At 48.7% G+C, this 22,658-nt stretch overlaps 1 protein-coding gene across 3 annotated transcripts in view; it reads right to left on the reverse strand.

Annotated features, from left to right (window-relative positions):
• Window positions 1-22,658, reverse strand: part of HLTF (helicase like transcription factor) — a 1,760,895-nt gene that overhangs the window by 1,173,960 nt on the left and 564,277 nt on the right. The window lies entirely within an intron of this gene.

Raw genomic sequence — 22,658 nt, forward strand, 5'->3', positions numbered from 1 at the left:
ATGTCATTGTTTTTCCCTTGTTCCCTCGCTTGCCTTAAAGCGCTTTGAAACACTTTGTGTATAGGCGCTATATAAAAACTATCATATCATATCATATCATATCTTCAATCACGAATGCCATACCAATTCTTTTGGCTTCAACTTTTAACTAATTGCCTCTCTCTCTTCCCTCCTTCTCCCTTGGTACATCGTCCATGCCTTCCTTTCCATTGTTACAATCGTCACTATGTCAATGTACATACATACAATTAACTATTGTTATATCAATCATGCTTTTTTCATATCCACCTCACCACCATCACTCATCACCACTGATATGCTAACTACTATCTTGTTAACAATATGTTCCCAGATATCATGTCTCAATGCAATCATGTATACATATTGGATTAAACACAACCGTTTTTTATATTAATATCCGTTAATCATGTCACTTAACCACGTGTATCACCTCATCACCAAATCAACTCACACATCACAGCCTTGAAAAAGACTAAGGTTGAAACGCGCATCGGCTGTGTTGCTATTCACCATGTCATAAAATTGTCATTTATCAATGCAATGATGTTCTTGTTGGTGCCAACCAACCGATAAATAAATAACGCATGTAATGACAAAAACACTTGACGTGATCATTAACCAACTCGCACAAACTGTGATAAATGGACTAACACATCCAACCAGCGCCAAACCAATCCACGGATTTGTCATCCTCACTAAGCCTTAAACGAAACGGGAACCTTGGAGTTGGTCCCTAGACAAATCAGGATTGAGGCCGCAGGTAGAATTAGCAACAAGAAAATAGCAGGTGCGCAGTTGAGTGGGAGTCCCGACACCTTAACTCCAACCTATGCTAAACTGTAACAAAGGGACCCACAACCCGCAGCACCAGAGCCAACATGGCTGACTATCTTGAATCAAGGAAAACTGACACCAAGAATCTCTTTGCTGCAGAAGGATCCACAATACTTGCATTCCCACCCACCCCAAGGGCGCTGGACAACCTAAGGCAACAATTTGTCAAACTTGAAAGGCTTAGTACCAAGGAAATCAACAAATTCTGGGAGAGATTAACCCTCCAAACTTACCTGGAACAGGAAAAAATCCCTAGGGGTCTAAGGATTATCATCTTTCCGGATTTCACGGACCCTGAAGACGCTGACCTGGCGGCCAAATGGGAAGAAAACCTGATCATGGGTTCCAAAATAATGATGGAATTACTTCTAGAACATGCTGACAGGGCACATGGAAGACTTTTACGACAGATAGATCAACTAAAAGATGAGACTGAATCCAGCAACTCTCCCGCGGCAATGAAAGAAAAGAATGATAAAATCATGTACGAAATACTGCGAAATCACCAAGACGAAGTCAAAATCAGAAAATGTAGAAAATTTGCAAGAGGCGAAAGAGACTATCAAGACAATAGAGTCTTTACTTTCCAAACCAAATTTGATAATATTCAGGGAAACGCTTCCAAAGAAAGTTCCCCGGCCAGCTCTCCGGCAACATCAGACGCTGATAGTGAACCAGAACAAGAAACTGACCTTCCTACGAGACACAATGCACACTCTGCTAGTCCTACAAGACATTGTGTGGAATGAAGATCTTACCCTGGTAACTCTGGATGTCAAAGGCCTCTACACGTCCATAGACCACAGACTAGTTCTCAAGGCCATAGATTTTGCCTTTACAAAAGCATCAGCCTCTTTTTGGTCACAATTGGACCTCACTGTTGGGCAGAAACCTATGCAGTTCCCTTAGGGACCACTGCAAAAGGTTTAAGACCACAGGAGTTAGCAGTAAACCCAATTGGTAGCAGTCTGCACCACCCAGATTTACCTGGTAGCTGTGGCTGAGCAGTCAGACTACTCTCAAGAAGAGTTAGGCAGTATAGAGAGCATACACTATAGGGCAGGTACACACAGTAGAACAAGCAAACACTGACCAGAGCTTTGGTGTAAAAGATATAGGATTATTTATTTAAAAACACATCTATAAAAACACACTGGCACCAATATCAAGCTATTTCAAAACACAGTTACTAAAGTAGATCCACTCCCTTCAAAGAATATTAGACTAGTCTTAAGTAAAGCACCACTTATTTTCAGACAGCGGTGAGTGCTTAACGCAGATGGCACTCTAATAATTCGGTTAAAAGGGAGAGACAGGCAGAGCATAAATTGAAACAGATCCCAGCACTTTCAAAAGAACACAGCAAGAGAGGAAGGCAGAATCAGACCGTGAAGTTAGATTTCAGAAAGCCGGATCCACTTTAAGAGGATCAGAACGCAATGTGTCCAAGGTCACACGGTTGAAAAGTGCACAAAAGTCTCGAAAAGGTTCAGAAAGAAGTTGGACCAAAAGAAAGGGACCAGTTAGATGGTCAAGAGACCAGCCCAGTCTAGAAGGTTAAGGATTTACTGTCACCTTGTAGCAATCTATAGAAAGGGAGGCCAGGCGGACACAGTACCTTGAATGCGGCGAACACTCCAGTGGGGGCAGTTGTTCCTGGCAGCGGTTGCGAGTCGGTGCTTCGTCCGGCAGAAGAGAAGATCTCGTCAGGGAGGGAAACGGAAGGTCGTTGTACTGCCAGGGAAGAAACCAGCCGCAGAGTTTCTCGATTCAAAGGAGCGGTCCTTTTTATTTGCGGTTCAGTGGTAAATGGCTATCCGGTTGCCGGGGTGCTTGGCACGGGCAATTCGACCACTAGACGTCCTGGTAGACGAAAAGGAAAGCGAACTGGTTGTCCCTACCAGCTCAAGGGGAAGAGACTCTCCGGCAAGAAGATCTCCTCTGTCGTCGGGAAGTGGTGAGACGGTTCAGCAGGGCTCCACCGGTGGTATCGTCGTTGCAGGTCGGCTCAGCTTCTCCCTCTTCGGATTTTCAGGTCCTGTGGCGACTTTTGAAGTTCCAGTCCCAAACGCCCTGCTTTTATGCAAGAAACCCCCATTCATTCAGCCTAGCTGTCAGTCAAACATGCTAAGTGGTGAGCCGGCCGGCTCACCACTTGGGCCAATCACACAAGAGTGCGACTTGAGTTGCCAAGGCAACTCGGTCTAGGGTGCCTAAACCCCCTCCCACACCCCCTGTGGTACCCAGACAGAGTGGCACCACTTTTGGAGGCTTCTGTGGAGAAGCCCGCCAAAAGGTGGAACAAAGGGCTTGACTTGGGTTGGAGTCACAGAAGAGAACACAAACGCCATTTTAGAATCGAGTTCTGGCAAAAAATACCAACCGGTGATTTAATATTAAATAAATAACCAGACGGTATGTTTGAGGCTATAGGAATTAAATAATTAAAGTTGGTAGCCTCGAACAATGGGAAAATCGCATAGAGATATATTTGCGGTGGAATATAAAAAGTAGTATCCACTGCCACCAGACAAAACTCGATCAGGGGGGACGGAGACGTGCCCCCTCGAATAACAGACCCCGGGGCAATCGAATTGCCCCGACCAGTACGTCCACAATATGATGGTTTGTACTGGTTTCTGTTCATAATTTGGGACTAGTAAAGCCAATGGTGACTTTACATGCCCTGGGAGACAGTAGTCAGTGACACCCCACCATAGACTCCATACCCTGGGACTATGACACCCCTGTGTCACTGCATTGAGGGTGCTGTGTAACACACATAGTAAAAACACATGAGACCCTATGGAGTAAAAGACCCCATAGCCCATAAAACACATTAACAGTCAAAGGAACCCCTCAAATCATGTCCAAGAGTGTGAGGAAAAGAGTCTCACTCTTGGCAGGAGAAAAAAAACAAAACTCCAGAAATCCAGCAAAGCTGCTGGGGGACTCGCTAGGTTAGGAAATTCAGCCTAAACAGAGAATTCTCCCCAACACTCACAAAAGAATTTCTTCAATTTTCACTAACCAACACCGTCTTCTTATTTGATCAACAGTACTATAAACAAACAAAAGGCATAGCCATGGGGGCTACATATGCTCCCTCCATGGCAAATGTATTCATGCATCACTATGAGCAAGTGCACGCCTTTGCCAACAATGATTTCAACAAACTGATCCACACATGGATGTGATATATTGATGACATTGTGATGATCTGGTGTGGAACAACGGAAGAACTTGAGTCATTCAAACATTATTTGAATGAAAACAATTTTGGCATTGAACTAACAGGAACTTCAAGCAAGACGAGCATTGACTTCTTGGACATCACCATCACACCAGCTGGCTCTGAGCTAATGACCTCGACATACAGGAAAACCACTGAAGTCAACTCAGTCCTGCATGCAACTAGTTTCCACAAGAAATCAGTTATAAATAACATCCCCAAAGGAGAATGCCTATGAGCTAAAAGAAATTGTAGCACCCAGCCAGTATATGGAAATGAATGTACAACACTTAGACGCTTCACAGAACAAGGCTACCCTGAACAAGCAATTCAGGCAGCCATAACCATGGCCAACGGTAGAGAGCAGAATCCGCTACTGACTCCCAAGGCATGCAATAGCAAACAGGCAGCAAAGGACATCCAAATACGTTACATTACTCATTTCTGTAGCGATAGCCACCAAGTACAGAAGATTGTGAAGAGACATTGGCACATCCTAACAATAGATGAAGATATCAAGGCATGGATACCCGAAAAGCCCAGTCTGACCTACACCAAGGCCAGAACACTGAAAACCATTCTAAGCCCATCATTCATGGCACCATCTCCCAAGACAACTGACAACTGGCTCACCAGCACTAAACCAGTAGGCTGTTACAAATGTGGAAGCTGTTCCATGTGTAGATTCGCCACAACTACCAAGACCGTGACCTTCAGTACAACTGATACTCACACAATCAGACAGTATATCAACTGTAAATCCAAATATGTGGTCTATGCTATTAACTGTGTATGCAATCGCAAAAACATTGGGAGTACTAAGAGGGAACTCAGAACAAGAATCAGGGAACATCTTACTTCCCTACATGTCCAGGACACGAGATATCCACTGGCAGTACAATGGCAGGAAAAACAACAGTGGGACAACAAAGAAGACATCACCTTCTTGGGACTCGAAAAAATACCCACAGACAGAAGAGGTGGCGACAGAGAACTCCAACTACGCCAGAAAGAGGCCAGGCTGATATGCAAATATCGCACTGTCTCTTTTGATTTAAACAGTGATCACGATTTCCATGTTTTCTTGTAACAATCCATGCAATATCCAACTAGGTTTTGTTCAGACAAAGGTGGTCACTACCAACCACTTTAATTCATACCGCCATGCAACTCTAGGTTCACCCTCATCAGGTTCTCTCCTCCCCCAACCCATTGGAACCACTCCACTGTCCAACTGGCTTTGTGCCCCTCCTTCATACTACTGTTCACCCTTTTGAACCCAACTGACCTAACCCAGGGCCAATGGTCTATCCGGACCAACCCAACACACACCATCCTCAGCACTTGCTCTGACCCCTTGAACCTTCTAGGCACTGCCAGTGCATCATCTTGGGCACCCGCCCCACCTATGCGCTACCAGCCTTCCACCCCCGCTATGCCGAGGACTTTCTGTACACTGTCTTACTGCTCACCCGCCACATTCATCTCCTTGCAAATGGTCTGCCCCAATGCCGCCCCATACCCTGCACGATCAACAATCAAAACTACATACCCCAATGCATGATTAAACATGATGCTCTTTGGCCTCGACATACCCAGTCCAGGTTTATTCATGATCAACACTACATACTCTAGAACTCAGATTATTGTGGTTTTTCCTCGCCTTGACATACCTAGTCGAGGCTAACACCGCCCCCGTGACATGCTCTCCCCCCTTGGAACCAATCCGCGGTCCGTTTCATCCGGCCAATCACCGTGCGCGACCACCCGACGAATCACCAACATGCTTACATAACACCAGGAAGCTTCCTCCCCACTAGCTAACACGCTTCATGAGAACCCCGTCTCCGAAGGATCGGCCGACTGCAGCACCGGTAAGTTTTGTAATTAATGCCTTTCACTCGCTCCCCTACCCGGACCCAGCCTCCTGCACTTGAGACTCTCCGGCTCCTCACGGGCCCAGACCTACTCGAACACATCCCAACTTCGCCCAATGCCCAGCATCGCCCCCAGCAATACCACGCGAAGAGCATCAGCACCCCAATCCATGCCCGTCATCACGAGCATGCCACCCTATACTCACCTACCCTCTTGCTGAAACAGCATCTGTTAATCCCGGGTCCCTACAGGCCAACGTCTCACTTGCTTCAGGCGCTGCCTCTTTACCCAGTCTCAGGACTGCGCCCTCTAACCAGACCCGGCCAGCCTTGCTCAATTCACCTCCAGCAGGACGACCCCATCCCCGGGCGCCCCCTCCAGGATTGCGCCCCGACTACCCTCAACCCCATGGGTGCCTGACTAATCTCCCTGATTGCAGACCCCCTCACCCGACTCCTCCCTCAACAGGGTCCATCATGCATCACGAACCACCAGGCAAACCTCAATGTGAAACACGTCCTCCCCATGCCAACACCTACATCACGCATAACGCATGCACCACACACACGCACTATATACATCTAGACTCATTCCTGCTCACTCGATTCCCCTCTCTAATCAGCACTCATCCCTTACTCTTTCAGTCTGGCTATCCGGCTCCCCTGACGCTCTCAATGGGGAGGATCAGTCCACAACTGTTCGGATTTCACCTTCAAACACAATTGGGTAAAATACATAAACTATCTTCAATCACGAATGGCATACCAATTCTTTTGGCTTCAACTTTTAACTAATTGCCTCTCTCTCTTCCCTCCTTCTCCCTTGGTACATCGTCAATGCCTTCCTTTCCATTGTTACAATCGTCACTATGTCAATGTGCATACATACAATTAACTATTGTTATATCAATCATGCTTGTTTTATATCCACCTCACCACCATCACTCATCACCGCTGATATGCCAACTACTATCTTAACAATATGTTCCCAAATATCATGTCTCAATGCAATCATGTATACATATTGCATTAAACACAACCAGTTTTTTATATTAATATCCGTTAATCATGTCACTTCACCACATGTATCACCACCACCAAATCAACTCACACATCACAGCCTTGAAAAAGACTAAGGTTGAAACGCACGTCGACTGTGTTGCTATTCACCATGTCATAAAATTGTCATTTATCAATGCAATGATGTTCTTGTTGGTGCCAACCAACCGATAAATAAATAACGCATGTAATGACAAAAAAAACTTGATGTGATCATTAACCAACTCGCACAAACTGTGATAAATGGACTAACACATCCAACCAGCACCAAACCAATCCACAGATTTGTCATCTTAACTAAACATCATTTTATGATCTGCATGATTTTTCTCACAAAAGCCAATTGTGCCACATTGCATTTTTCTGGGCTCATCCTCATTGATACAAACAGACTGATTCTTTCAATGCTTGGCAGAGGGCCATCTTAAAACATTATTTAACTCATTCATTGCATGTGGTCAATGGCATGCTAAATAACAAACTTGAACATTTCGATTTAATTTTCAACTTTAGTCTGCTAATTTTAAGACCAAGTGAAAATAGCTACATGTCATGGTGTTGGTCTAATCCATTTACAAGAAAGCCTGCAACTTGCTATGATTAACCTGATAATTTTAAAAAACTGCATGGGTAAGAAAAACTGAACTACTGCGAGCAGCGGTTAAACGTTACAGCTGGAGTCTTGCTTGAACAGCAATTATTTTACATTATTGTATTGGTTTATTACAAATCTTATACAAAAACATTCACTAACACATACTTATGCATGAACATAAAATAACTTATAATCAAAGTAAAAACACCATTCAGTCTGATAAATTAAAACCATGTGCTAACTATTTCTTCTATATTAAGAATCCGCAATTAATTTGTATTTACCTAAAACGTTCACTGTTACAATCAAAAGGTGCAGTACTATTTCCACTAAAAATCCTTGACCAGAATTCTTCCTTATTAAGCCAATCCACATCATGCACGAATCTTGAAAACATTGGCTGTCTAGCGGATTGTAAAGCCGGACATTGAACCAATATATATGTTTCAAAGTTTCAGTGCAGGGATTACAAAACGTACAAGTACCATTCTCACTTATTTTCCTAGTGGACAGGATTACCCCTGTGTGCATCAAGTTACACAGAGTCGCACAGAGGTCCTAATGTACTGACTAGCTGGGTATCTGATGACACAAGAAGGAATAGTCCTATAGCTCTTGTTTTCCAGGGCTAACTTCTGAAATAGCTTATATCAACCGCTGCTGCCGCATTTATGGATCCAGTCTTGCTTATAATTTCTTTTCAACTGGCTCCAACTTGTCATAAGTTCATAACTGATCATTTAAATCGGACCAACCTTTCAGACACTAGAAGCTGAACCCGTTCTGCTCAGTTGCAATAAGCAAGGTCTAATATATGCAATCTTTCTTCGTCCCACTATGTATGTTCGGTACATACTAATTGCCTTCCAACAAACCAGCGTAAGCATGGGAAGCAACCCAAATTCATATCTTATGAGAGCCACCAGAACACAATTTGGAAGATTGAGTGCCTTTCGCCAGATTTTCCCTTGGCGAAGTCGAAGCCTTCAGAAAGTGAACTAGCGTCTACACAATGAAGAACAGCAGGGATTACTTTAAGTCTATAATATTTCACAAAAGGAATTAAAGTAAATCTGCAGTAGTTGTGAAGAATCGACTGCATTTGAAAACCAAACTGAATGTCTGTCTCAGAATTCTTTTCATATACAGCCGCACATTGGGACACATTTGCGTAAGTAAAACCCATTTATCTCACGATCTGGACCACTTCAAGTTTAACCTCACCTAACTACCACGAGAAGCTAGCCGGTTTGGCCTTAAGGCCCTTGAAACACATGACATTCGTCTTAGTTGCATCAACCTTTAAAGCGTTCAAAGCTGTGTAGTTATTAAAACAGGTAATAAGCTTTTGCAACTCTATTTCAGTCTGCTCTAATAGCAAGATGCCATCTGCATAGCACAACCATGCAATCTACTCCCCAGCAATTCTCGGGGGTACGAAAGCAACAAGATCTAAATATTCTCCCAAGTAAGAGGTATAAATTAAACAAGCAGGGGGCCAGCACACAACCTTGCCTGAGCCCCATGCTGGTTGGAATCTCATTTGACATACTGCAATTCATGTTCAAACTCTCCCTCAAGGATGTGTTTGCATGTAGGTGAATCAGGACGGCAAATAATGAACCGGGAAATCCGATTTCCTCAATTTTTCCCACAAGCGTGATCAATCCACCATATCAAAAGCTTGTGTTAAATCTATACAGGCAAGGTACAAGGGCAAAGCACCCTTCTTGCAGGCATCATCTATGAGCGCATTAATGATAAGACCGTTCACTCTGGTGCCTCTCCTGAAACCCCTCTGGAACTTTGTGGAACTTTGATAGGTAATGCACCTCCATTAGCCAAACTTCAATTTCCAATCAGGCTTCCGTCCAGGGAGAGGGACAGAATTGGTCCTAAACTTTGTAATGGACGACCTGGCTCGTCTTGTGGATCACGGAGGAGTTGGAGCAGTGTTGCTGCTCGATCTGTCTGCCGTGTTTGACACAATGGACCATCCCACCCTGATCTCCCGTCTATCTTCGCCGGTCTGTCTGGACAGGTCTTGAGATGGTTAACTGCGTTCATCTCTGCTCACTCTCAATCGGTCTCCCTGCCCCCTTTCGCTCCAAACCTATGATGCTGGGCTGCAGTGTCCCTCAGGGGTCTGCTCTTTTTCCAATACTTTTTTTTAACATCTATATCCAGCCCCTTCTGTCCCTTATCTACTCTCATGGTTTCCCCTATTATTCTTACAGAGATGACACACAGATCTTGCTGCGCCTGGACCTTACTCGCCCTGACACTGCCACCTGTCTTAGGTCGTCTCTGGAAGATCTTGGGGCGTGGATGACAGCCAACTGGCTTAACCTTCACAGAAATAAAAATGAGGTCCTGGTTGTAGGCACAAGCACCCATCTGTCGCTTTGGACCAGCGATTTCTGGCCTACATCCCTGGGCCCTTTTCCCTCGCCGTCTCCCTCGGTCTGGAATTTGGGGGTACAAATTACCTCCTCTCTTTCGATGCATGAGCAGGTTGCGGCTGTATGCAAAGGTGGTCATTTCAAACTATGTATTCTCTGGATGGTGCTTCCCTACATTCTGGAAAAATTCCAGCTCCCGTGGTGGCAGCCCTTGTGCTGAGTGCAGTTGATTAGTGCAACTCGTATCTGGCTCAGCCACGGTTTCTCATAAAACACCTCCAACTGCTGCAAAATGCGGCTGCCAGAGCCATCCTGCGCCCTCCCCACGGGGCGCATATGACCCCCTTGCTCAGACAGCTTCATTGGTTGCCAGTTGAACAGCAGATTCATTTTAAGTCCCTATGTCTTGTCCACCGCGCGTTCTCTGGCATAGGGGCAGAATATCTTCAACAAAAATTCTCACGGTATGTGCCATCTCGCGGTCTCTGTTCTCAGTCAGCCTATTTAGTGGCTGTTCCTCATGTTAGACTTTCTCGTGTCGGTGGACGGGCCTTCTCGGTGGCTGCCGCAAAGGCGTAGAATGCCCTTACCACTGCCCTGCAAACTACTGTGGACCATCTTGTTTTTCCCTGTCTCCTGAAGACATCTCTTTTAGCCCCTCACACATGCTACAGCTGCCAGCGCCATGCCGCCTTTGGCGAACGTGCGCTTAAGAAATGAGGATAACATAAGTATAAGGCTGGAAAAGATTTTACTGCCCGCATTCAGGAGTGCAATGGGATGGTAACTTCCTGAACTAGTACCGTCTCCCTTTTTAAAAATAGGAATGTTAGAGGTTTTCCATGTCTTTGGTGTTTCTTTCATCTCCAAAATATTTATTAAAAGTAAAAGTGCTGACACCCAAAACTTAGGGGCAGCCTTCAACCCTCTTACTTAGTCCATTCGGGAAAGGTACCCCTGAATTAGAGATGACTTTACTATTTTTAAAATTGTGTCTTCTGTAATAGTTGGGATCCAATCCCCAATGCCTAAACCCTCTACCAAGGGTTGCATACTCCCTTCATAAAATTGAGTAAAGAACATTCATTGCTACTCTGAAAAAAGGCTTTTTTGAGAAATCTGCTTGGAATCTGTTCTTATTCTAAAGAAGGGTCCAGCAATTCTTCTAATTACTTTTTAAGACTGGCTCTAACGCACAATCTCCATCTTTCTGCATCAGCAGGTATCTGACACTTAACCCAATTTGTGTAGCTCCAAGGTCCTCCTTGAACACAGGGTCTAGATGTCCACTATTTAATGATTTTATCTCCTGCCTCAATTGCCTTTTCCGACTTTGCAAGGACCCATCATATATGTGCACTCGAGAACTTTTACGGTGCCCTTAGTCATTTGATTCTACCACACCATTATAAAGGTGAAGAGAACCTTACAGAAGGCAATATATTTTTGCTTAAACTTAGACCAGGATCAGTATCTACTCCTTTTTAGATTCGAAGATATCAACCAGTTTGGGATTCCATGTAATTCGATTTTTTTTAAGTTTGGCTAACCTCCAAATTTCTGCAAGCATCAGAATAGTTTATTCCTAAAGCCCATCAAATAGTAGCTACCAACATGTAGTGATCCCTATAAGCATGGTGCCTAACTATCAACTGTGTATAATGTTGAAGGCAGTCTAAAAGACGCAATCAATTCTGGTACATTGCTCATCCCTAAGCCAGGCTGGCTTGCTAGAGATATCTCGGAGAACATTACGATTTAAGATACAAAGAGCCCATTCCCTACATAGCGTAAGCCACTCATCTAATTTCTTGCAACCACCTTTAAAATTCCCTCCCCCGGCAGAATCCCCACATGGATTATCCTCTTCCAGATTACACATGGAATTCCAGTGACTTGCCAGTATGATTTCCCAATCCGGAGAGTCAACCTTAAACTGGCCTAATAAACATTTCAAGGCATCCATAAAGTAATTTATCATAGAATGGAATGGGTGCCAGAAGGTGTTAAGCAGACAGCATAATCATAACCTACCTTTCTGGTACATTTAAACCGCAGGAATTCCCTTAGTGCTTTCTGAGACTATACTACCATTATGATTATGTTTGTGATTAATTGCTATAAGCAAGCCTCCCATGGTCTGCCACTCTGGAAAGTGGAGGCCTCCTGCTCAAAGGTCTGAAAACCATCCCAGACTAAGGATTTCCGAGTGAAAGTCTCTTGTAAGAAAAGAATTGAATGCATAGCGAAATTAGAGTTCAGCTTGCAATCCCACAGGAGTTTATAGTAACTTCAAACATTAAATGATAAAGTTATCTCATCAGCATATACCTCTATAGATTCCTCACATTTAATCCCTTAAGTGCCAAGGACGCAGTATCTCGTCCTTAGCATTACATTTGCAGTGGATACCTCAACCTTTTTGGCACTTCATTTTGTGCGGTCCCTGCCGGGGGGTTGGATTTCCTTTAGGTTTCATGTCAGCATGCGTAATGGGCGCTGATGTGTAACTGAAAATAAATGTCACCGCCGCAACGGTCTTACCCTTTTCCTCCATCGATCCCAGGCATTTCTTGTGCTGTTTTGATCAAGAGCGGTGTCGTTGGAAAGTGGAGACTCTCCACTTTCCAACGACACCTCCCTTGAAGCATTGCTGGGCGCAGATCGCTCAAACCGTGCCCAGCAATGCCACAAGACCACCAGGGATCTGTTTTTAAAGTGGGAGGGTGAGGGGGTGCTTACTATGTAAGCGGCCCTCTCGCCCCCCAAAGCATGGGGCAGCAAGTTTTGCCCACCCTGGGGGAAGATGAGCACACTAATGTGCCCATCTGCCCCTAGGGAAGGGGTAAAACACACATCTCATGTAGCCCTCCATAAGATTGCCCCCCCATCCATTTGGGGTGGGGGCCACCAGAGAATTTTGCAATGGAAAGGGGGTGCCCCCCCAACCACCTGGGGGCAGATGGGCAGAGTAATGTGCCCATCTGTCCCTAGGGAAGGGGCAACAAAATAAGAAAAATACATTTTTTGGTGGGAGGCACCCAAAACCACCAGTGATGTTTGTAATGGAGGAGGGGGGGACCCTCACCACCCCCCCCCCCACGACAGAATGGAGGGGGCAGGCATCTCATGTAGCCCTCCCTGGGGACAGATGCGTTTTTACTAGTGGGTGATTGTCTATAGACCACTAGGGATGGCTTGAAAGGTGGGACGTGATCAGAGCCTAATAGTTATGATTTGTTTTTTGCTGTGCTGACCATAGGTAATAAACGTTTGTTTTGTTCACAGCTTAGGAGCTGCAACGTTATGCAAGTACTTTTTTTATTATTCTACGGTTAAGGCCCAGTGTCAGTGGGGTGGGTGGGACGGTCTGGATTGTTGGTGGTATGGGTGTTAGTAGGCAGCCTGGGGAGGTATTTTGGTGTGCTGGGACACAATTGCAGGGTCAGGCCACAAATTGGCCCCCATGCCAGCAGAACACTGGTGTTTCCCTGGAAGCGGCTGTCTCCCATGTGGGTTGACCGTCCGCAAGGCCAGGCTGCACTGCGTTACAGATTTCACCTCTGGGGAGGAATAGGGTCCGTTTTGGGGCTCCCTGCAACTGCCGCTGGACTTGGGGACGGTCGACCCACATGGGAAAGGACAGGGACCCTGCTTGGGCTCCCTGGAATTGCTGCTGGGCTTGGGAACAGTCAACCCACATGGGAGGCAGCTGCCCAATGCCAGGGATATCACACCCCACGTTCCTGGAGCTCTGGCTGGCCTGCGTTACAACTTCTCCCTCTGAGAAGGGTCGGGGAACTGGCCAGGGCTTCCTGGAACCGTTGCTGGGCTTGGCGACGGTCACTAAATCACATTCAGGGAGACGATGAGTTTTACTTCATGGTTTAGCCCGAAGTGTTATTTGAAAAAGGAACAAGTTACTTACCTGTTACTGTTGTTCTCCAGCATGGGTCTGGCATGGATTCACATGCTCATGAATATTCCCAGTCGTCAGGCTGGGAATCCTCGGTAAAGAAAAAACCAGTATCAGTTTCGTTTCTGATCTGTCTTTCGTAGTAATAACCAATCACTGGTCTCTGCGTCATACTGACCACAGCCAATGACTGCCCTCTACCTAAGCACCGCCTCTGGCAGCCATCTTCAGATTTGGAAGCACGTGAAGTGGCAGTATGACCAAGTGAAGAGCCGCAGAGGGGTAGGCGGGAGGGTTCGCATGTGAATCCATGCCAGACCCATGCTGGAGAACAACAGTTACAGGTAAGTAACTTGTTCCTTCTCCAGCATGGGGTCTGGCATGGATTCACATGCTCATGAATAAAGAATACATAGCAGTACACACATGCACAACCACGGGAGGTGGCAAAGGCTCAACATTAAGCATTACATCAAACTCAACATTAAGCATCTTACCTCCTCACCAGGCTCACCTCAGGCGAACAGGTTTCGCAGCACTGCTTGGCCGACCCTGGACTCCTCCCTGGAATCCCGGTCGACGCAGTAGAATTTCGTGAAGGTGTGCGTCGACCTCCACGTAGCAGCCCTGCATATGTCCAGCAGGGGCACACCAGATAGGAACGCCGTGGTAGCTGCGATCGCTCTGGTGGAATGGGCTCTCGGACGGCCAGGCAGCGGTCGGTTTGCCAACCGGTGACAGTACATGATACAGCCGGAGAGCCATCTGGAAATGGAAGCCTTCGAGAGAGCCGTCCCCTGATTGACAGGTCCAAAGTTCACAAAGAGTTGTGACGTCTTCCGAAAACACTTCGTGTGGTCTACGTAGAACTTCAGCGCTCTAGCCACATCCAGCGAGTGCAAAGTCCTCTCAGCCGGCGACGAAGGCGACGGGAAAAACACAGGCAACACCAAGGGTTCGTTGAGATGGAAGTCCGACGGTACCTTGGGCATGAAGGAGGGGTGCGTCCTGAGCACTACCCTCGTGTCGTGAAAAGTCAAGTACGGGGCCTTGCAGGAAAGGGCCTGGATCTCTCCCACTCGTCGTGCGGAGGTGATGGCCACAAGAAACGCTGTTTTCCATGACAGAAATTTCAACGGAGCCGAGTGCAGAGGCTCGAACGGAGGTCCCATGAGCTTGGTCAGCACCACGTTGAGCTCCCACGCCGGGGCCGGAGCCTTCACCGGCGGGAACGATCTGAACAGTCCCTTCATGAACTCTTTCACCAGACGATGAGACCACAAGGACATCCGCCCCGTGGTTCTGGTGTATCGGGAGATCGCAGCAAGATTAATCTTGATGGACGCGTGTGCCAGTCCAGCTTTGGCCAGCGTCAGCAGGTACGGCAGTACTTGGGGAGCCGTAATCCGTAGAGGGTTAATCTTCTGTGCGTGGCACCAGACAGAGAACCTCTTCCATTTGTGTCCGTAGCATTTAAGAGTCGAGGACGCCCTGGCCTTTGCAAGAACCTCTCTGCAGTCGGCCGGTATGTCGTATCCTCCAAACTCTAGCGCTGCAGGAGCCAGGCCTGCAAGTTCAGCGATTTCGGGTCGTGGTGGAGGATGGCGCCTCCTTCCCTGGAGAGTAGATCCGCGTCCACCGGCAGCTTGATTGGCGGGGACGCTGACAAGTCCAGAAGGTCCGGGAACCATATCTGCCTCGGCCACGCAGGTGCGACGAGGATCATCCTGCACCGTGACCTCTTGAGCTGGTTGACGAGCCGGATTAGCAGTGGCAAAGGAGGGAACGCGTAGAGGAACAGGCCCTCCCAGGGGAACGCGAAAGCATCGCCCATGCTCCTCGCCTGGGGAAACCTGCTGGCGAACCTCAGGCACTTGGAGTTCGTCGCCGTCGCGAACAGGTCGATCTGGGGTGTGCCCCACCGTCGGAAGAGGCGATCCACTAGATCCTGCCGTAGCTCCCACTCGTGGCACGAGCGCAGCTCCCTGCTGAGCGAGTCGGCAATGGTGTTTTTTATCCCTGCCAGATGAAACGGCACCAGAAATATCCTTTGGGCGACGGCCCAATGCCACAGGTCCTGCGCCTCCTTGGACAGTGCTGGGGACCTGGTTCCGCCCTGTTTCCTGATGTAAAACATGGTGGTGGTGTCGGTGAAGATCCTCACCACCTTGCCCTTGAGGGACGGAAGGAAGGACCTGAGGGCCCAAAACACTGCACGGAGCTCCAGGACGTTGATATGTAGGGATTTCTCCGTCGGGAGCCAAAGGCCTCTTGCGTGCAGATTTTCGGTGTGCGCTCCCCACCCTTCCAGGGAGGCATCCGTGGTCACTGTCTCCTGGTGGGCTGGGGTCTGGAAGTCCATGCCCGCCGTCAGATGCGCGCGGGTACCCCACCACCGGATCGCTCGTTGGAAACTCTTGTCGAGTGTGATCCTTTCCTCGAAGCTGCCTGTCGTTTGGATCCAGCGCGTGTCCAGGAACTCCTGCAACGGGCGCATCCGGAGCCTGCACATGGGAATGAGGTAGATGCAGGAAGACATCATTCCGAGGAGGGACTTGATGGACCTCACCTTGGCCGCGTCGGCCACCAACATCCGCTGCACCTTGCCCAGGATGGTCCTGGTCCTCTCCTCCGACGGGGAGGCCATAAGGGACACTGTGTTGAGCCTCGCTCCCAGAAACAGAGCGTCTTGCGCGGGTACCAGGTGGGATTTGGCGTAGTTCACGGAGAATCCCAAGTCCGTGAGAAGTTGGACGGTCCTTGCCGTGTGAACCACGGCGAGCTCCCTCGTCTTGGCTCGGATGAGCCAGTCGTCCAGGTAGGGGTAGACGTGGATCCCTTCGCGGCGCAGCTGCGCCGCCACCGGTGCAAGGCACTTGGTGAACACCCTGGGTGCCGACCGTAGTCCGAAGGGGAGGGCTTTGAACTGGTAATGACGCCCTTGGACCACAAACCTGAGGAATTTTCGGTGCCCCTTTAGGATGGGAATTTGGAAGTAGGCATCCTCCAATCCAACGACGACAGGAAGTCTCCTTCCTCCAGCTGACCCAGGACGTGCTGGAGGGTGACCATCCGGAACTTTTGCGCCTTGATGAACTTGTTCAGACGTCGCAGGTCCAGGATGGGGCGCCATCCCCCCGTCTTCTTCCTCACGAGGAAGTATCTCGAGTAAACTCCGGAGCCCCGAAGCCTCTTTGGGACGAGTTCGATGGCGCCCTTCCTGAGCATAGCCTTTACCTCCAGCAGAAGTTGAGAGAGGTGAAGTTCTTTCCTGGCCACGGGGGGGACGCGCGGACACCTTCTTTGAAACTCGAGCGCGTGGCCCCGGGACAAGGCGTCCATCACCCAACGGTCGGTGGAGATGGACTCCCACACGCTGACGAAGCTCGCCAGCCAGCCTCCCACTGGGGTGCTTCGGTGGGGGCCCGACCCCACGGCCGGTTCAATCCTGCTTCGACGAGGCTTTGCCGCCTTGACCTCCTTGGCGACGACGGTGGAGTCCGCCAGACTTGCCTCGTCCTCTGTAGGCCTCCTGAGACGACGAGCGGGCCGCTTGACGGTAGGTGGAGAAACCGCCGCCGGAACCTTTGGAGGCGCCCTTGCCTCCGCTGCTCCGAAAGGGCGTCCGTCGTTGTTGCAGAACTCCAAGGGCCCGGGCCGTCTCGGTGTCCGCTTTAATGGCCTGAAGGGAATGGTCCACTGTTTTCCCAAACAGGTTGTTCCCCTCGAAAGGCATGTCCAGGACTCTGGTCTGAACGTCTTGACGGAAGTCCGTAGCCTTGAGCCATCCACGCCGCCTAAGGCAAACGCCGTTGCCCAACTGGCGGAACCCAGTGTCGGCGATGTCCGTCGCAACGGTAATGGCGTGGTCCGAAGCCACCTCGCCTTCCTGCAGGATCTCCAGGGCCTCTGCCCTCTTGTCGTCCGGCAAGAAGTCCAGCAGGGGAGCCAGTTTGTACCAGAGCTCCCTGTCGTAGCAGGCCACGATAGCCAAGGCGTTGGCCGCTTTAATCGTCGTCGCTGCAGACGAGATGACTCTGCGTCCCATAGCGTCCAATTTCTTTCCCTCGCCGTCCGGTGGGGAAGTCGATGTGGAGGCCGCACCCCCCCCCCGCTTTTTTCCTGGCCGCCGCGGAGACGACGGAGTCCGGGGTAGGCTGCGCCCGGAGGCACAGGGGGGCCGTGTCCGGGACCCGGTACTTTTTCTCGTACCGGTCTCTTCTAGCTGGCGTCGTGGAAGGGTTCTTGAGGAGGGTGAGGCCCTCATCCCAAATGTCGTCCAATAGAGGCACTGCGAGGACCGTCTTCCTCTTGGCCTCGCGCCGCTGATAAAGGAAACCTTCCTTCTTCTTCTCCTCAGGGCAGAGTTGGAAAAGCTTGGATGCCCTGGTGATCATGGAGTGGAACGATCCAATCTCGTCGGGCGGAGAAGCCCTGGTGGGAGGCGACGACGGTACATCCTCGTCGTCCGTACCCGTCGCTGCCGTGTCAGTCCCCGTATCATCCCCTCGGGTGGACGGGGAGGAGGGCTGGAAGGGGCGCGACGGCTGAAAAGGAGGCGGAGGGTGGATCCTTCTTTTCTTGGTAGGGGGAACACCAGAAGGTCCCGGTTCTGGGTCCCCGACGGGAGAGGTTCCGTCGGCAACGGTAGTCTCGTCCTTATCTCTGAGCATAAGGACTGTATAGCCAACAAAATGGCCGCCGAGTTGTCTTGCGGCACTGGCAGAGGGGAATCCGACGGGAGATCAGGAGCCCAGTCGGCACCCTCGACGATGTCGTCGTCACCTGCGTCGGGATCCATCCCGACGGGCCGGTCTTCTTCCACGCCGAGGCCGTGGCTTAAGACCTCGACCAGCTCCTCCTCCGAGGTTGAGGCCGAATCTACGACGACGCCCTGCCCCCCCTTTTTCTTCCCCACGGGGGATTTCACGGGAGTCCTATCGATGGGCACAAAAGAGGACTCCCTATGAGGTGGCAGGGAGACTCTGAGCCCCGAGGTCGCCACCACTGGTGTAGCCTCCACAGGCTGAGCCAGGGCCGCCGGGACAGTTTCGATAGAGGGCTTGGCCGGATGGATTAAGGCCTTCACCACCTTAGGTGCGCTCACCGCCTTATCCTTGAGGGGGGGGACACTGCCTCGCTCCCCCTCCGCCTTTGAGCTCGACTGGGGCCTCTCCAGGAGCCTCGCCGGGTGCTCGGCCTTCCTCTTACCCGACCCAGAGCGTTGGCTCGTGGTTGATGGTGCCGGGGAGGGTGCGCCCAGCCTGGCGCCCGTAGAGCCCGACCGTTCGGCACTCCCGGTGCCAGCGGACTCGCGGTGCTTGGCCTTATGTTGGACCCCCGTCGCCGGGGCGTCCTCAAAGGTCTTAGAAGACCGCTCGGATTTCTTCCTCTTCTTCTCGCCGGACGGGCTCTTCCCTTCCAGCCAGTTGGCGAGACGTTGATGGCGGTCCTTCATGGTCCGCTCCGACATGTTGCCGCAAAATGCACAGTCCTTCTCCACGTGCGTCTTGTCCTCATGTAGGCAGTAAAGACAAAAAGAGTGTTCGTCCTCCTTGAAGACTTTCTGCAGCTGGCATCCAGGGCAGACCCTGAACAGCTTTCCGGGCGTCGAGCTTCCCTTCTCCTGGGCCATGACCGGGCCTGAGAAACTTCTGGAGTCCTCCAAAAGCGTAGCTCGACGAAATATTCACCCTTGAGGGGCGCAGACGAATCCGACACGGGTCCCCGTTGATCGGATGGAGAGTCGGTGGAGCTTGAGGCTCTTTTGACCGAAAAAACGAAGTTTTTGAGAAAAAACGTGAAAAAATAGCACTAACGCTCGAGAGCAATAGCACGAGGATCCCAACACATGAACGTGCGGTAAAAATCTGAAGATGGCTGCCAGAGGCGGTGCTTAGGTAGAGGGCAGTCATTGGCTGTGGTCAGTATGACGCAGAGACCAGTGATTGGTTATTACTACGAAAGACAGATCAGAAACGAAACTGATACTGGTTTTTTCTTTACCGAGGATTCCCAGCCTGACGGGGAATATTCATGAGCATGTGAATCCATGCCAGACCCCATGCTGGAGAAATGTTTTTAGCACACATGAACACTTCTTGGGGTCCACTTTTTCAGCGTGGTGACCGATTGTTGTTTTGGTGCCATTTAATGGGTGACCTCAAAGAACACTTCTCACAAAATACCCCTCATAGTATATGTGGGCTTCTGTCCTTAGACGTGGGGTGTATGGATCTGCTACCCATTTAGGGGTAGAGGGTGTTTTTGCGAGGCTTGGGGCCACATTTCAGAGAGGAACTGTTTGTATGGGTCATTAGACCTTTTTTCTTTTATTGACCTTCTTAAGAAGTGTGTGGTCCACAAGTGGTTAAAAAGTGAAGGGATTTTTTAAAAACAAGGAACTTCTTCCACAGCACAGTGTTGTATGGTTCTGTTCACAGGGTATCCCAGGTTGGTTTTTGGGATATCCTTGGTTAAAAGGTGGTCGACCGGTTTCGATGAAAGTTAGTTATCTTCTTCAGGACCGTGATTTTTAGCTCGTCTCTGTGAGATCAAGTGGGGCGGGGAATCGGGGGAGCATCATCCCATCTACCTCATACCAACTCTGGAGTGCGAGTGCTGTCAGCCGAGTAACAGGAGTGCGTCTCTAAGGACCTGTAAGAGACCAAAGGTGGAGTGTGTCAGGACTAACCCACTTCGTTATATTTTTTGTTTGCCGCTCTGAAAAAGGCCTGTGCGTGCCGGATGGAGTCTTAATTTAGCAGCATATTCCGAATGCCGACGACCCGCTGCAGGGCTTCCATCCTGTATTACAAAATAGTGTGAAACCCAGTGCTGCAGGGCTGCCATCTCGTATTATAAAAGAGTGCAAGACCGAAGACGAGCGCATTGCCCCAGTAGCTATCCTCCCGAGACGATTGCGCCATGCTGAACCATGCTATCACTAATTACAGCCACAAAGTAGACATGAGCCCTTACCCGTCATCCTACGTGCTGGGCTATACAGTCCCCAAATGCGCGTCCGCGCCCTTGAGATGCCAAGAACTGCAGATCTCTGCAGAACTCAGCGCTCTACATGCGCTCAGAGGTTTTGAAACAAACCGGCGTCACTGGAAATGTGGTCCTCCAGCAAAACAACTGCCAACAAAGGTTCTGCCGACAACAACGCCAATTGTGCCTCATTCAGTGTCACCAGACTCCATATAGTAAAAAAACAAGCACAAAGCTAATGCTGTTAATGTTTCTGCATGCGCCATCTTCAAATATTTGATCTGGGTCAATATATGTATGGTGAATATCAAACAAAGCATCTACAAAAAGACACATATGACTGTGTTTTGCTAATTCTAGGTCACATGCCATCTATATTCAACTGTCCAACATGCTGGTGAAACCTGGTTCTGTTCCACACTTTCTATAGCAAATGTCGAGCAGGGAACAACTGAAGTCCGTCTCTCCCAGGATTGTGTTTTGGCAACATTATTTTAATGTGTGTACGAATAGAAGATCAGGTTAAAGAACCTAAAAAACCAGGACGCCACCAAAATTGGTCGATTGAAAATCATATATTTTGTTATTCCACACAGGAATTGTACACACCAAGCCAGAAGATAATATGCTTGAACCAAGCACATTCAGTTTTAAAAGAAAGCATTGCAAGTTCTAGTCCTCATTCATTCCCCTGGGGAAACCGCTTGTAATTTATGTATCCAGCATACTACTTTTTGTAGAAGTCTTTTGTCTCGTTTTCATCCTCTGCATTTAGGAATTATATCAATAATCTGGAATTTTAATTGCAACACTTTGTGGTTGGACTCAATAAAGTGCCTTGCCACTGGTGGTTGAGTTTTTATTCTGGATGTCTCTTTTGTGTTCTCCAATTCTCGCTATTGAATGGCTTTAAATTAGGTCATCAGATAAGGTCTCTTTGCACGACAATGGACATAAATCATGTCACCCAGATATTTAAATGGAGAGATTCTTATAAGAGTGCATGACTTAATTGCCGTAATTCATGTCACCATAACTGCCTTTTTTACCTGCTGGTACTGCTATCAGAAAAGTCATAACAATACTCCTCACGTGTATAGAGCGAGAATGCTACTAATGGGCATCATAAATAGCATGAAAATTCAAGCCTTAGAAAATGTCTAATGCGAAATCTTGGAAGGTGAAGTACAAAAGTTAATGTGTAATGATTACATATTAAAAAAAAAAGAAACCTGAAAGAGCAATTATCGGGAATAATACATATTAGAACCCTAGGTCGGTGAAGGGTCAAGTTACTTACCTGTAACTGTTGTTCTCCAGCATGGGTCTGGCATGGATTTACATGCTCATGAATATTCCCAGTTGTCAGGCTGGGAATCCTCGGTAAAGAAAAAATCAGTTTCAGTTTCATTTCTAAACTGTCTTTCTCCTAACAATCAATCACTGGTCTCTGGGTCATACTGCCCCCAGCCAATGACTACCCTCTACCTAAGCCCCTCCTCTGGCAGCCATCTTCAGATTTGGTAGCACGTAAAGTGGCAGTGGGACCAAGAGAAGAGCCGCAGAGGAGTAGGCGGGAGGGTTCTCATGTGAATCTATGCCATACCCATGCTGGAGAACAGTTACACGTAAGTAACTTGTTCCTCCTCCAGCATGGGGTCTGGCATCGATTCACATGCTCATGAATAAAGAATACATAGCAGTACACACATGCACAACCATGGGAGGT

Source organism: Ambystoma mexicanum, chromosome 10 (genome assembly GCF_040938575.1).
Source record: "Ambystoma mexicanum isolate Mex_15411 chromosome 10, UKY_AmexF1_1, whole genome shotgun sequence".
NCBI lineage: Eukaryota > Metazoa > Chordata > Amphibia > Caudata > Ambystomatidae > Ambystoma > Ambystoma mexicanum.